Source organism: Schistocerca piceifrons, chromosome 1 (assembly GCF_021461385.2).
Source record: "Schistocerca piceifrons isolate TAMUIC-IGC-003096 chromosome 1, iqSchPice1.1, whole genome shotgun sequence".
In the NCBI taxonomy this organism is placed as follows: domain Eukaryota; kingdom Metazoa; phylum Arthropoda; class Insecta; order Orthoptera; family Acrididae; genus Schistocerca; species Schistocerca piceifrons.
In genome coordinates, this window is record NC_060138.1 from 1,190,644,634 (window position 1) to 1,190,654,836 (window position 10,203).

The 10,203-nt window shown below is 41.9% G+C and overlaps 1 non-coding gene across 1 annotated transcript; it reads left to right on the forward strand.

Annotated features, from left to right (window-relative positions):
- Window positions 1-321: 321 nt before the first annotated feature.
- Window positions 322-396, forward strand: Trnat-ugu. The gene has a single exon. It is a non-coding gene; the product is annotated as a tRNA-Thr (tRNA).
- Window positions 397-10,203: the final 9,807 nt, after the last annotated feature.

A 10,203-nucleotide genomic window follows, 5' to 3' on the forward strand; every position in this document is an offset into this window, starting at 1 on the left:
GCAGCTAGGGTGTCCATTTAATTATCATTTCATTTCTAGCAAAGCTGCATGGTCATCCACGGTAACTGTTCTTTCGGGAACAGATACTACCGTCATATATAGTTAAAATATGGCTTCCCGGCCATTGACCTTCTTGTGCGAACGCACACGCTATGCCCGAACTCGTACGGGACTTGGTAGATTAATCTGCCACGACTAATGAGTATGATGGGCAAACATCTATTAGGCGCACTACGAATGTAGTGGTGTGGACATGTTGGGAATGTGGACCTCACGGGGAGCGTGCAAGGGATAAGTCCCTGCAGACGCACTATCCTCTGTGCCCGCGGTGGCTCAGATGGATAGAGCGTCTGCCATGTAAGCAGGAGATCCCGGGTTCGAGTCCCGGTCGGGGCACACATTTTCAACATGTCCCCAACGAAGTACATCAACGCCAGTTTGCAGCTAGGGTGTCCATTTAATTATCATTTCATTTCTAGCAAAGCTGCATGGTCATCCACGGTAACTGTTCTTTCGGGAACAGATACTACAGTCATATATAGAAGTAATAATAATAATAATAATAAAATAATGTTGCATTACATAGCAATTTCATACCTGAAGCTACAAAAGTCATGGGATAGCGATATGCACATATACATATGACGGTAGTATCGCTTACACAAGGTATAAAAGGGTAATGCATTGGTGATTCAAGTGGAAAGGTTTCCTCCGTGATCATGGCAGCCAGAAGGGAATCAGCAGACCCTGAACGCGAAATGTTAGTTGGAACTGGACACATGGGACGTTGAGTCTCAGAAGTTGTGCAGTCCTAAGGCACCGACTGCACACGGACCAGCGGAGCTTTGCGAAACCGTATCAAGAAGCCACTGACCCGCGAGCCGTGGAAAGAGAGGGCACAGCTCCAGGAAGACAGAGATCAGCGTCCCCTGTCAATGCTGACCTAACCAGCAGCCTTTGGTTGGTCGACCAGTTTGATCGCAGATTTCAAGAGCATCAGTACTGAGTAATAGGAAGACGATACTTAGACAGCGCTCTGTGAGTAGTAATAGAGCGCAAAAGTACGTGCATGTAGGAGGCATGGAAGCCCATCAACCCACCTCGTAACGAGAAGTGATGTTCCTTTCCATTTTAGAAATAAACCTTTCTGCTCATCTGCAAGTGTCACGTTTTGGATTCCTTCTGTCCCATCACAACTTCTCTCTTTCCTTGTTTGTGTCGATGCTGACTCCTACAGCAGCCAATACAGCAGAACTTAATTAAGGAATTCAGTATTCCAATATCCACAGTGTCAAGAGAGTGTCGATTATACCAAATTACAGACATTATTTCTCACCATGGACTATACAACGGCTGACCATTTTACTTAACGACCGAGAGCATTGGCGTGTGCGTAGAGTTTTCATTGCTAACAGACAAGCAACACTGCCAAAATAACTGCAGAAATCAATATGGGGCGTAATGCAAGTTAGTGCAGCAAAATGTTCGGTTAATGGGCTATGGCAGCAGATGACCTACGCGAGTGCCTTTGCTAACAGCACGACATCGCCTGCAGTGCCTCTCCTGAGCTCGTGACCACATAGGTTGGACGCTAGACGACTGGAAAATCGTGATCTGGTCAGACGACTCCCGATTTCAGTTAGTGTGGCCCGGACCACATGGAGCCATGGACCTACACTGACAAAGAGGCACTGTGCGAGCTGGTGATGCCTCCGTAATTGTGTGGGCTGTGTTTACGTAGATCTATGACAGGAAATGACTATGTTCGGCTACTTCGAAACCATTTGCAGCCATTCATGGACTTCATGTTCCCAAACAACAATAGGTTTTTTATATGGATGACAATTCATCATGTCAACGGATCTTAGTTTTTCGTAATAGATTTGTAGGACATTACGGTCAATTCGAGTGGATAATTTAGCGGCCTTAAACCTAACTAAGCTAAGGACATCACACACATCCATGCCCGAGGCAGGATTCGAACCTGCAACCGTAGTGGTCGTGCGGTTCCAGACTGAAGTGCCTAGAATTGCTCGGCCACAGCGGCCGGCGTGGCGAAGCGGGTGAGTTGGTGAATCTTAGGCGAGGGGGGAGATATAACGTCTGTGCGTGCAAGTTATTACTTTATTTGAACTACTTCATTATGTTACTGTGGTGGATGTTCTTGAATGGGTTTGTTGCCTACTTAATGTGATACTGATTTTGCGGTGGTTAGAGGGGTTTTATTAGATTAACTAACGATTGAGTGTTAATTTTCGTTCGGTTATTTATTATGTTTTTCTTTTCTATGCTTACTTTTTCAGTTCATAACTTTTCTTATAATAATTCTCTGTGAAGAATAACTGTCTAAGATACATGATTTCATACACGTTAAAAACAAACACTTGAGTATTTAGTGTTGTTGCTAGGGGGGACGAGGGAAACAACAGGGCCTCAACAGACAGCGATGCATGGGACATGTGGGAGCACTTGTCGTGACGGCCAGCCCTTTGGGAGTGAGGGAGGGGCTAACCACGCACACTGCATCTCGTCTCGCCATCTCGTCGTCTCGCCGCCTGCTATCTGTCAGTACGCATCGGCACATTATGGTGGCTATCAGACGCAGCACTGGCTCGAAAACATGCACACGCGCACACGTCAGCTGCTCTTAACTCACGCACGCGTAATCCATGACTACTGAACACACGATCTCCATTACCGTGACACAAAGGCTTCTGTAACTGCGACTGACATCATCTCTGAAAGCGCGACGAAGTGGTTACTGCCGTCGGCACAAGAGCAGTTTTCTTAAAACGCAGCCGATCGTGTCACGCAAGTCGGAGGTTTTCTTTGCATGACTGGGAGGGGAGAGAGGAGGGTGAGGTCAGAGTCTAGTAGAAATGTCATGACGCTCTCTGGAGTACTCTTCGAAGACGTTGCTAAGGTATTTCCGTGAAGCATGTACTCGCGATATCCAAGCGATGATGCCGATGGTTCCTGTTGGAAGATACTGGCAGTAAATGGTTTGTGGTGCTGAAACACATGTACGCTTGAGTGAAGCAGAGCTCTCCTGCTCATATTTCGTCACCTCTGCCTAGAGTCACCCGTCAGTAGTAGATATAGGGGTTGGGCAAAACTATGGAAAACACCAAATACACAACATGTTACCCAGTATGCTGAAGGAAAGCCGTTGGCATTCGAAATAGCTTCCAGTCATCTCGGAATGGATAAATACAGGTCCTGCACAGTTTTGAAGGACACCGTATACCCATTTTCCTGCAAAATACTAGTAAGTTCAGCTAACGATGATGGTGGTAACAGCGACAATGTTGAACCGTGATTTATTTTCAAAGAATATTCTCAAGAATTTATTTTATTTACAAGCGATTCATCAAGAACATTAACACATTTAATCACACTATGTAAGCATGGAAGTAGTTGCCAGGGAGTAACTGATGAAATCATAACCAAATTCCTTTTAACAAATGGGAATTTTATTCACTTTAATAGTGCCTAAAAGCATTTTTTTTAAAAGAAACACATTTAAAATTATAATCAGAAAGCACCCTCTAAATATCAAAGTTACAACTTATTCAGAGGCAGAAAGAAACAAGTTTTCACTGTATGAGCTTTCGGGCAGAGAACCTTGCCGCTCCCTTTTGACACGGCCGTAGTTACGACCGCTCACAACATTGCACAGGAGCCATTCGTGGTCAAATACAACAGAGCTACCTGCGACCTTGTCTAGCATGTGCATTTATTATCAAGCAAGCGTTTCTCCCCGTGTTTCCATATCTTTCACCAAAATCTTTATCTTTATAACTGAAGACACTGCGTCTCTGCGAACAGTGACCACTCTAACTAAAGAAACACACCGTCTGAGTCACTTGCTGTCCTTTGTTTGGGTCATCGATTTCGACTCTTAATATAAATCGTCACATTCGCGCAGCTAATCGAAGAAGAACAGCAATGTAAGATTTAAAATAAAATCTATGACAGTCTAAAAATGAAAGTAGATCATCGCGACTTCGTAACATACCATCGCTATTACTGCGAACGGCAGCTTATCGTCAGGGTGAGGTGTCACAGAAAAAATACAGAAAGTGTACATATGAAATTGTAAGAAACCTTATGTATGTTTTATCAGGAGCTGATAATATATTTCAGCACTCTCAAACGCCGCGCGGGGTAACCGTGCTGTCTGAGGTGCTTTGTCACCGCTCGCGTGGCTCCCCCCGTCGAATGTTCGAGTCCTCCCTCGGGCATGGGTGTGTGTGTTGTCCTTAGAGTAAGTTACTTTGAGTTATAGTAAGTAGTGTGAAAGCTGAGGGACCGATGACCTCAGCAGTTTGGTCCCGTAGAACTTACCACCACCACCACCCTCGAATGAATTAAATCCATCACCATCTCACCCAACATCAGCCCACATAAATAGGTCTATATCTTTTTAATGCCCCATTACTAACATTTTTGTAGTGTAGTAACCCTTCTTCTTCTTTTATCACTTACGTGAATCTGAAGATGACCTGTGTCATGGACGGAAACGGATTAGCCAAATAAAACACAGCAAGTGGCCCAGATGGTCCAGATGGTATCTTCCTTTGTTGTAGATATCTTATCCCCAATATACAGGGTAGTTGAGCTGCCCCTACCATTGGGTTTTATACAATCCACGATGCTCTCTAAATCCACGTTCCATATTTCCATGTTTTCTCACTCGCTATATGTGAACTATCAGTCTTACTAAAAGAAAATGAACGGGAACTTTTAGTAGAAAATGTAATGTAGTTAAACTTTGTACTGTGATAGGTTTTCGCTGGAGGTCACAGTTTTCGAGTTATTCAAGAAAAACGGCTTTAAAGGCCACTTTTGTACGTTCATCTAGAATAATTCGAGAACTGCAGAGTATAGAGAAAATGTGTACCAGTAAAAAAATTAACTGCAACAAATTTCTTGCAGAAAGGTCCTGCTCGTTTTTTCGGTAGGAGCAATAGCTCATGCCTAGCGAGTGTGGAACACTTACACGTGATATTTGAAGACACTGCAAGCTGCATAAACCTATGCATAGGGGAAACTTAATCACCCTGAATAGTGGGTAACTGGTGATCTTACACAACTGGCCATTAAAATTGCTATACCAAGAAGATATGCAGATGACAAACGGGTGTTCATTGGACAAATGTATTATACTAGAACTGACATGTGATTTCATTTTCACGCAATTTGAGTGCATAGATCCTGATAAATCAGTACCCAGAACAACCACCTCTAGCCGTAATAACGGCCTTGATACGCATGGGCATTGAGTCAAACAGAGCTTGGATGGCGTGTACAGGTACAGCTGCCCATGCAGCTTCAACACGAGACCACAGTTCATCAAGAGTAGTGACTGGCGTACTGTGACGAGCCAGTTGCTCGGCCACCATTAGCAAGACGTTTTCAGTTGGTAAGAGATCAGGAGAATGTGCTGGCCAGGGCAGCACTCGAACATTTTCTGTATCCAGAAAGGCCTGTACAGGACCTGCAACATGCGGTCGTGCATTATCCTGCTGCAATGTAGGGTTTCGCAGGGATCGAATTAAGGGTAGAGCCACGTGTCGTAGCACATCTGAAATGTTACGTTCAAAGTGCCGTCATTGCGAACAAGAGGTGACCGAGACGTGTAACCAATTGCACCCCATACCATCACGCCGGGTGATACGCCAGTATAGCGATGACGAATACACGCTTCCAACATGCGTTCATCGCGATGTCACCAAACACGGACGCGACCATCATGATGCTGTAAACAGAGCCTGGGTTCATCTGAAAAAATGACGTTTTGCCATTCGTGCACCCAGGTTCATCGTTGAGTACACCATCACAGGCGCTCCTATCCGTGATGCAGCGTCAGGGGTAACCGAACTGATAGTCTATGGTGCTGCAAACGTCGTCGAACTGTTCGTGCAGATGGCTGTTGTCTTGCAAACGTCCTCATCTGTTGACTCAGGGATCGAGACGTGGCTGCACGATCCGTTACAGCCATGCGGATAAGATGCCTATCATCTCGAGTGCTACTGATGCGAGGCCGTTGGGATCCACCACGGCGTTCCGTATTACCCTCCTGAACCCACCGATTCCATATTCTGTTAACATTCATTGAATCTCGACCAAAGCAAGCAGCAATGTCGCGATACCATAAACCACAATCGCGGTAGGCTACAATCCGACCTTTATCAAAGTCGGAAACGTGATGGTACACATTCCTCCTCCTTACACGAGGCATCACAACAACGTTTCACCAGGCAACGCCGGTCAACTGCTGTTTGTCTATGTGAAATCGGTTGGAAACTTTCCTCATGTCAGCACGTTGTAGGCGTCGCCACCGGCGTCAAACTTGTGTTAATGCTCTGAAAAGCTAATCATTTGCAAATCACAGCATCTTCTTCCTGTCGGTCAAATTTCGCGTCTGTAGCACGTCATCTTCGTAGTGTAGCAATTTTAATGGCCAGTGGTGTATGAAATTAATTATTTTACAGTTGCAGCATACATAAATTAATGTTTTTATCGAAAACAGGCGTCGGTGTATTCAAATTTCAAAAGAGTTTAGATGAATTTCCAATCCATAGATACGTAGTTCAGAATTCGTTATTGATTGTATTATTTGTATGTGTGTGCTGACTTGCTATGAATATGCCGCAAAATATAAGTCGTCTAATAAATTTTGACATTCAGTGGTCATTTTTAGAGTGGTAATTTTTGTCTAACCATTACTGGTATCTAGTAGATGTCTTAAACATAATCTTGTGACGGTCTTCCGGAGAAATTGTGTATTGTTAATACTCATATGTTTTAATCACTGTTACTATAATTTATTTAAATGGCATAAAATGCAAGTATGGCGTGCGTTAAGTGTCTAATGCAGATACAAGGAGACAAGCGCCAGACGAGAGAGCAACCCAGATTTCTTTCTCAGAATGTTCTATCCTCTTAGAGAACTGCTACTACGAATTAAATGGTGATTAAGCAGAGTTATCTAAATAGTTGAGCAGAATGTAGAGTAGTTAGGTATTCAAGTTAAACACCGACATTATTATCGAAGAGCTTTAGTGCCTGTTAGTACTTTTCCAGCTTCTCTCCAGCGCGTTTAAACAGCCACCGGTGAAAATCTTAGATCCGGAGCAAGGAAGAATAATCCCCAGCTAACGACTCTGTAAAAGCTGAAGCTATAGTCTTGGCACACGTGAGAGGACAGTTCCCTAGTTACCTAATAGCTGAAGATATTCCTGTTAGAAGTTTGTCAATATTTAACAACATCTGGATGTTCTTTGCCTCATAAGAATTAGTTACGGACATCATACTGAAAACAGGTTGCACAAAGTACAGTATTATCGTTTAAATTAAGCCACCTGCTGTGATATGCCGCCTGCTTAACAACTTTGGTCTAACGTATCAAACGAGAGAAAACGCATTGTGTAGATACAAATTGTTAAGTAATTTCAATATCGTAAATGAAACGATATAGGCATATAGTAATTCCTCTAAAACTTCTTGGTCGTCAAATGCTTTATTTATGACCGTTTTGACTTATCGTCATCAGATCACTGTGTCCAATATGAACACAAAATGGTTCAAATGGCTGTAAGCACTATGGGACTCAACATCTGAGGTCATCAGTCCGCTAGAACTTAGAACTACTGAACCCTAACTAACTTAAGGACATCACACACATCCATGCCCGAAGCAGGATTCGAACCTGCGACCGTAGCAGTCGCGCGGTTCCTGACTGAAGTGCCTAGAACCGCACGGCCACCGTGTAACCTCCCCACAAAATAATTTAAATGAACCAAGCGTAAACCCTCCACGGAAATATTAATTAAATGATTTTTTAAATATTGTAACTTCTGAAAAAAATTAATTTTAATGTAACCTCTGAACAAAAGTGGCTCCCATTTATAATTTCTGTGCAGAAATGCAATCACATTTAATGTACCCACAAAATTCTTTTCTCATTTAATGTTAAGATCGAAACAGAAAAAAAATTCCTAAACACCGAAATAATAAAAAAAAATTCAGTAACCTGGTACATTTTATGACGACAGCAGCGCTGCGCCTCGGCCCTGTATTCTGAATAAAAAAGGAAAAATTCTTACCTCAATAAAAACTGCGAATATATATCTGCTCTTATGTAGAAATTTTTTGGCACAACTTCGTGCAATGCTGGCGTATATTTTTTTCTGATTCTTGGAAGGAATGATCATGCATTGGAAATATTCTTTAAATTGAAATGAATGCTTTTCTTTAAAAAATTACTTTATATTATAAAAATTATTATTGGGGCATTTTTTAAAAACAAATTAATGACAGTTAATATACATTACTAGATATGCGCAAGGCTGCTTCTTTACCTTCTACAATAATACTCATCCTCCAGAGACCCGACCAGAGCAGACTGCCGACACGCGCAGGCACGCGCCGACTACTGTCGACTACTGCAGACTACTGCATACTACTGAAGACAAGCACAGACTGATGCCGACTCGCGACATGCAACAACTAACTACTTACTGCTCTCTGGTCAGAGACTCTCCTATGCCTCGGCCATCGCCGGCAACGCATACGTCTTACATAACCTTCCACTGGGGGGGGGGGGGGGGGGGCAAAAATTTGACAGCGATGGTGAGTCAATTGGACTTGCCATGAGCAACAAATTTTTCTTAATTAACTAAGTTTACAATCACAGAATATATACATATATATAAGTACAGAACATGAAATAAAATATAGTGCACATGCACTGAGTACAGAACATATCAAGCAAAGACAAAATGTAAACACAATGAGTGCAAATCGTATTAACAAATGACAAAAGTGCACACGCACTGTAGTACATATGTAATGAATACAAATCATATTAACAAATGACAAAAGTGCACACGCACTATAGTAGAGAACATATCAGGAAATCACAAAATGTATAAGCAATGAGTACAAATCATATTAACAAATCGCATAAAGTGCACACGTACTGTTGAAGTCTTAAACATTTTTACAACAAATAAACATATCAAGGAGTGAAATAAAGTGCACACGGACTGTAAAAGTCATTAGCATATTTACATAATATATCATGAAGTGAAAAAAGTGCACACGCACTGTAGAAGTCTTTACCCTATTTCGGACAACTGATCTTGTTAACAAATGAAATGAAGTGCACACACATTGTATATGTCTTTAGCATTTTACAAGAACTAGGAAAGGAATGGGAAGGATTGCGTCATGGTTGTAGCACATTAGGTTGCACGCAGCTGCACTGAAAGTCCATATCTTCCCACAGAAGCACAACACCAAGTGAGGCAATCTGAAGTTCTTTTCCTTGAAGTATTAATCAGTGTAGCCAAGACACTGAAATGTCGTAGTAATATTCCATGTTATCATTTTGGTAGTACATTAGGTACACCAAACAGTGGGACCATAATAACATCTCCATCGCTCAAGGTGGTGGATAGCATGTCGTGTCAACACCACGTTCTTGTAAGGTACACCAACGTAGAATTAGTGCAAAAACCAAATATCGTGCTCCATGAGCATGAGGATAGACAGGCCAAACGGATATTGCAGTAATTTCTGGTAATTAGGTCAGAAGGTGAAGGACATTAAGTAACATACTAGTCTTCATTGAGAATTACGCTAGTCTAACAACTGATTTGAGTAATTGGTGGCACTCATCACCCAGTTACTGAACATTTCTGTACCATGTATGAAGTATTACAGAATAATGTTCATAAATCACCTGATTACAGTGAACATTGGCACTCATTGGCCAGTTACAAACCATCAGAAGTCATAATTCAAAACAGGAGCTAATGAATGGCACAGTATTAACATAATTCACTTAGTTATAGTAATCATTGACACCCATTGGCCAGCTACAAAACATCAGAAGTCATCATTCAAAACAGGAGCTAATGAATGGCATAATATTAACATAATTCACTTAGTTATAGTAATCATTGGCAGTCATTGGCCAGCAAGTATTGAATAGTACAAAACATTTTTCATCATTCAAGTGACATACGACATATTTAAAATAATTATTGGCACTCATTGGCCAGTTACAAAGTATTCTTATATTTTTATAAAATCTTATTCAGTATTATTCAGAAGTTATCATTCAAAATGGCATAGCAATTATAGAGTATAACAAAATATTATTTACAGAAATTATTGGCATAGTATTTATGC